The sequence below is a fragment of the Carcharhinus amblyrhynchos genome, chromosome 4, assembly GCF_965287045.1.
Source record: "Carcharhinus amblyrhynchos chromosome 4, sCarAmb.v2.hapA, whole genome shotgun sequence".
Classification (NCBI taxonomy): Eukaryota; Metazoa; Chordata; class Chondrichthyes; order Carcharhiniformes; family Carcharhinidae; genus Carcharhinus; species Carcharhinus amblyrhynchos.
Window position 1 is genome coordinate 57527643 of NC_137327.1, and position 6000 is coordinate 57533642.

General features: G+C 44.4%; 1 protein-coding gene across 3 annotated transcripts in view; it reads right to left on the minus strand.

The window, feature by feature from the left end:
* Nucleotides 1–3820, minus strand: part of elmo3 (engulfment and cell motility 3) — a 112598-nt gene extending 108778 nt beyond the window's left edge. For 2 of the 3 annotated variants that reach the window (XM_080187217.1, XM_080187219.1), the window contains exon 1: nucleotides 3677–3820. The gene's annotated coding sequence lies outside the window, so the exon portion shown is untranslated. Of the gene's footprint in view, nucleotides 1–3421; nucleotides 3507–3676 lie in introns of those variants that run through there. The other variant, XM_080187218.1, reaches the window with a different exon arrangement.
* Between the last annotated feature and the right edge of the window lie 2180 nt (nucleotides 3821–6000).

The window sequence follows — 6000 nt, forward strand, 5'->3', positions numbered from 1 at the left end:
GCAGAAAAGATAGGAACTGGACTGGGCCATTCGAAGCTGCTCTGCCACTCAGTAAGATCATGCTGATTTTCTTCTTCTATCAAAGGTGTGTCTGGGAAATGTGACTGTGAATGCTATGTATGGAATGTGGTATCAAAATTCTTTTCAGGGAATGACGTGTTAATCACTGGTCAGTGCCTCTCCTAGCCAAATAATGGATCATCTGTGGGCGGCACACAATAACTCGAGAATATTGCAATCTGGGTCAAAATCCTGCAACTCTCTCCCTGACAGTATTGTGGGTGCATATAGACCACAGGATCTCCAGTGGCTCAAGAAGGCAGCTCACCACCACCTTCTCAAGGGAAATTAGAGACAGGAAATAAACACTGGTCCACCCAGCAAAGGCCACATCCCATGAACAAATAAATAAAGTGTCCAGCACCAGGGACCATTTCAGTCAAAGATCTGAGCAGAAACATGAAGGGAAAATGCTGCAAAAACTCAGATCTTGCAGCATCTGCGGAGAGAGAGAATAGTGTTAACGTTTCCTGGTGGACTCTTCTGTAGAAGAGTCATATAGACAGGAATGTTAACTCTATTTTCCCTCTCAACAGATGCTGCCAGATCTGCTGAGTTTATCCAGCACTTCCAGTTTTAATTTCAGATTCCAGCATCCACAGTATTTCACTTTTATTCTCACACCATGTCTGATCTCCTATTGAACCACTCACACCAAGACAGTTCCTGGCCCACTCCTTGGTCTATGAAGAGCTAGCTATAACCTCACGAACTCGGCATTCCTCCATGTCTGGCCTCTGGTGTACACCCTGACAATCTGCGCTGCCCACATTGGAAACCGTGCACACAGCTGTCCAGGCCTCAAGTCCTGAAATTTCCTCCCTAAACATCTGTGCATCCATCTTGATTAAAACTCTCCTGAAAGCCTCTTGCGTTGACCCAAGTGTTTGGTTGCTTGTCTTTCTTGCTACATTGACATGGAGAGAGAATGGCACTCTGTTAAATGTAGCTGTCACCAGAGTCATTATCATCTTTGTACAAAGGATGGTACATGATATGCCATCCTCTACTGTTGGAGCAGAATAACCAAATTATTTTTCAACAGGAAACAGATGGTAGCTAAAAGAATCTGGGAAGTTAGCAGGATTGTAGTTCCAGTGAAAAGGAACAAGGGAATAGATTTGATTGGCTGAATGATCTGTTCCCATACTGTAACGACTATGATTCACTAGAAACCCAATCTGAAGGAGGATTAAAGGTTCCCACCGAGTATTTAATTTTGAATGTCAAGTCAGCTTCTTCAAATTCCCTCGAAGTCACTAGATCATGCTTGAGAGGTCAAGTGAGGACTCATTCTTACCGTAGCCTTCCTCTCAGTACTCAGGAAACTAGCATCGCTTTATTAGTCACTACTTCCTCATTTTGCTACTCTTGGCTCTCACGTTCATCATATTCAGTTGAATCTGCCTGACACTTTGGTTTCTCAATGCACCTTCTGACATTCCAATTCTTTAACAATTTTTTATATCTTTTCATACACATTTTGACAGTCCCTCTTCACTTCATATTTTCCCCAGCATCTTGCTAATAGTGGTCAGAGCCTGTTCCTGTACCTTTCCTGGGTAACGGCTGACTTGGCTGAGATAGGATACTGCCTGCCTGCTTTTCACTGCTGTGCGTTGGAAGAAATGCATCGTGATGAATGAACATGTTTCAATAGATGTGGCCACCTCCCCATTGCACCCACATCAGAGATCAAACACAGGGAGATATCAGTGATAACCTACACCATGGACAAATACAGAGAGATATCACTGATATCTCGCACCTTGGATAAACACAGGGAGATATTACTGATACTTCACACCATGGGCAAACACAGGGAGACATCAATGATATCCCACAACATGGACAAACACAGGGAGACATCAGTGATATCCCACAATATGGACAAACACAGGGAGACATCAGTGATATCCCACAATATGGATAAGACACAGGGAGACATCAGTGATATCCCACAATATGGATAAGACACAGGGAGACATCAGTGATATCCCACAATATGGATAAGACACAGGGAGACATCAGTGATATCCCACAATATGGATAAGACACAGGGAGACATCAGTGATATCCCACAATATGGACAAACACAGGGAGACATCAGTGATATCCCACAATATGGATAAGACACAGGGAGACATCAGTGATATCCCACAATATGGATAAGACACAGGGAGACATCAGTGATATCCCACAATATGGATAAGACACAGGGAGATATCAGTGATATCCCACAATATGGATAAAACACAGGGAGATATCAGTGATATTGCACACAACGAACAAACAGGGGGAGATATCAGTGATATCCTACAATATGAACAAACCCAAAAGAATTATCAGTGATATCGCATACCACAAACAAACACAGAAAGATATCAATGGTATCCCACACCACAGGTTAGACTCTGGGATATATTAGCAGTGTTCTTAATTTTGGGCCATTGCTTGTGTTCTTGTGTGAAACTGGCCTTGGTGAAGCCAGAACATTGCAGATGACATTGCAGACTGTCCCACAATGAATCAGGACATCTGGCAATGGATCAGCACAGACTGTGCTCAGGCTATCAATTCAGAACTTCAGATTCATGAAGAAAATAACATCAAACTGGAGGGTAAATGGGACAAGGATGGGGCAGGGGAGTCAGGGAAGAGGGTGCAGGTGAGAAGTGTGGTGGGACAGAGGATGGGGGACAGGAGCAGGAGCTGGAAGGGGGGAGGTGAAGGGGCAGAGTGTGTTAGGATTGTGCCACAAGCACTAAGGTAAAGGGGGAGGGGTAGTAGAAGGGAAAGATAGTGGATGGGAATGGGATGGCATTTAAGGGGGAAGAGATGGTATCGGAGTAAGGTATTAGAGGCAGGGAGCTAGCTGGGGTGTTGCAGTGGAGAGGGACCGTAAAGGCTGTATCAATAGCTGCCCGTCAGGGAGGGGATGCACACTGACTAGTTCACACCCATCCTGTATAAACAAGCACCTTGAAACCAGAGTACGCACTCAGTAAAAAGTGGGAGATTAATGAGTAACACTTGAAACATTATCACTGACTTGTCATTACAAGGGACCACTATATCGAAATAAAAACCTTCAAACACAAACCAGCCCTTCCCAGATTCCACACCCTAGCCCCAATATTCCATGTGATCCCAGACTCCCAATCTAGTTCTCCAGAACACAGTTATGAGAGTTATGGTCACTAAGGGAAACTAAGCAGTAACAGAGAAATGATTTTGATTTGATTTGATTTGAATACTCAAGAGGGGCAGAGTTTTAAGAAAACTTTTTCAAAAGTTGTTAAAAGTTTCACAGCTGACAAGTCTTTCAAAACTTTTGGCCAGTGCCCACCTGTGAACTGACCTTATGCCAATTTCCAATCTGTAAATCCCTCTCGGTGCCCTCCTGACCTAGTCTCTCCCTCGCAGTCTCTCTCACTTGTAGAAAGTTACTTTCAAACAGCAGCAGAGGAACAGATTGAGTGCGCTGCACCCAGGTACAAGTCTGTCTTTCCACCCGACTCCCAGGCCGTGTTTGTCCCTCCTCCACCTCCCCCCGGTCCGATTCGAGACCCACTTCACTTTTCCTTCCGGGGACCCCCGGAGTGCCGCTTCTTACCAGGGTCGGAGTGTCAGCACAGGCTAGAGCAGGAAAGGCAGCCGGCAGTGTACACAGGGACGGGAAAGTTTGTCAATAGTTTGGAGCCCAGATACTGCATCGAATGAATCCTCTCAGGACTGGCACTCGGCTTCCGGGTTAGAAATTGACACAGGCCAGCTCCTCCCGCAGGAAACGGAGTGTCAGCCGCTGGCTTTGGAGATGGAGCACACATTCACACTGACCATAGCACCCTCCCAAAACTTACTGTCAGCAACACACATGAACTCTCTGCTGTGGCTGGAGAGGCGAGAGAGGAAATCGACACAAATCCAACTGCAGCAACACACACCCATACATGAATACCCAGACAGACATACACACAGACACCCATGAAACATATACACAGACACACAGATGAATGCACAGGCAGATACACAGACACATAAATGAATGCCCACACAGAAAATCACACAGGTACACACATGAATACATACTCATAAAAGCATACACGACCACACACACGGGAGAAATGTGAAGTGATTATTTTGCTAAGTAGAACATGGAGAGACAATAAAAAATAAAGGGTTCAATCAACTCTTAAGGAGCAGAGGGACCTGGATATATATGACCATAAGTCATTAAAGGTGTCTGGACTGGTTGAGAGAGCAGATAATAAAGCTTACAATACCCCAGGCTTAATAGGGACACAATAAAAGAGCAAGAATGTTCTGCTGAATTTGAATAAGAAATGAGTTCTGCCTCAGCTAGAGTATTGCACCCGGTACTGGGTGCTACTGTTTAGACCACGTGCATAAGAACATACAAAGATAAATAGAAGAGTAGACCATTCAGCCCTGCTCTGTCATTCATTATGATCATGGCTGAACATCAAATTCAATACCCTGAGCCCGCCTTTCCCCCATATCCTTTGATCTCTAAGAAATTTTAGATAAAATAACATATTGAGATCCCTTCTCACCCTTCTAAACTCCAATATAATCCTAACCAACTCTCCTCATATGACAGACCTGCCATCTCAGGAACCAGCCTGGTAAACCTTTGCTGTACTCTCTCTATAGCAAGAAAATCCTTCCTCAGATAAGTACACCAAACAATATTCCAGCTGTGGCCTCACCAATGTCCTATGCAATTGCAGTTTGGGAAGGATATTAAGATGAGAGTGCTGAACAGATTCACGAAAATAGTTCCAGAAATGAGGAACTTCACTTATGAAGGTAAATTGGAGATGTTCTGTTCTCCTTGGAGAAGAGAAGGTTGAGAGGAGATTTAATAGAAGTATTTAAAATTATGAGGTGTCTGGACAGATTAGATAGGGAGAAACTGTTTCCATTTGTGAAGGGATCAAGAACAAGAAGACACAGATTTAAAGTAATTGGCAAAAGAAGCAAAAGTGAAATAGGGAAAACCTTTCTCAGACAGTGACTGGTTAAGTGTTGGGATGCATTGCCTGAGAGTGTGGTGGAGACAAGTTCAATTGAGGCTTTCAAAAGTGAACATGACAGTTAGCTGAAAAGGGAAGAATGTGTAGTGTTACGGGGAAAAGGCAGGAGAATGGCATCAGGTGAGTTGCTTATTGGGAGAACCAGTATAGACACAATGGGATCACCATAAGACATAGGAGCGGAAGTAGACCATTTGGTCCACTGGGCTGCTCCACTATTCAATTAAGCTATGACTGATCTGATATGATAACCCTCAATTCCACTTTTCCACCTTCTCCTCATAACCCTTGATTCCTTACTGATTAGAAATCTGTCTATCTCAGCCTTGAACATACTTAATGACCCATCCTCCAAAGCCCTCTGTGATAAACAATTCCATAGATTCACTATCCTCTCAGAGGAGAAATTCTTCCTCATCTCTGTCTTAAATGGATGACCCTTTACTCTGAGATTACACCGTCTGGTCCAGGATTCTTCCACAACGGGAACAACCTCTCAGCAGAGGAATTTTCTGTACTGTCTGCCACGGGAATTGTAGCGGGGGAGGGGCGGGGGTGGGCAGACCATGTACATGTCCGTCGACCTCGGGCAGGATTTGCCGGTTTTGGGGTGAGTGTGGCTGGAAAATCCCGCCCTCAGTATCTGAATGGCCACCTTCTGCGCTGCAACAACTCTGCCATATGAACACACCCCTATACAGAGTCATTTATACAGACTCACAAACACTGGGGAAACTGGTATGCAGCTGCAGTTGTGTTTTAAGTCCAGTTTCCTGTACTGTGAACCATTCCATCCAGGTAACTCGATATTTGCCACTATAAGGAAAAGCGGTGCGTGTGAATCATGTAGGGTTTTCTTTCACTATTGAACAGTTTCATC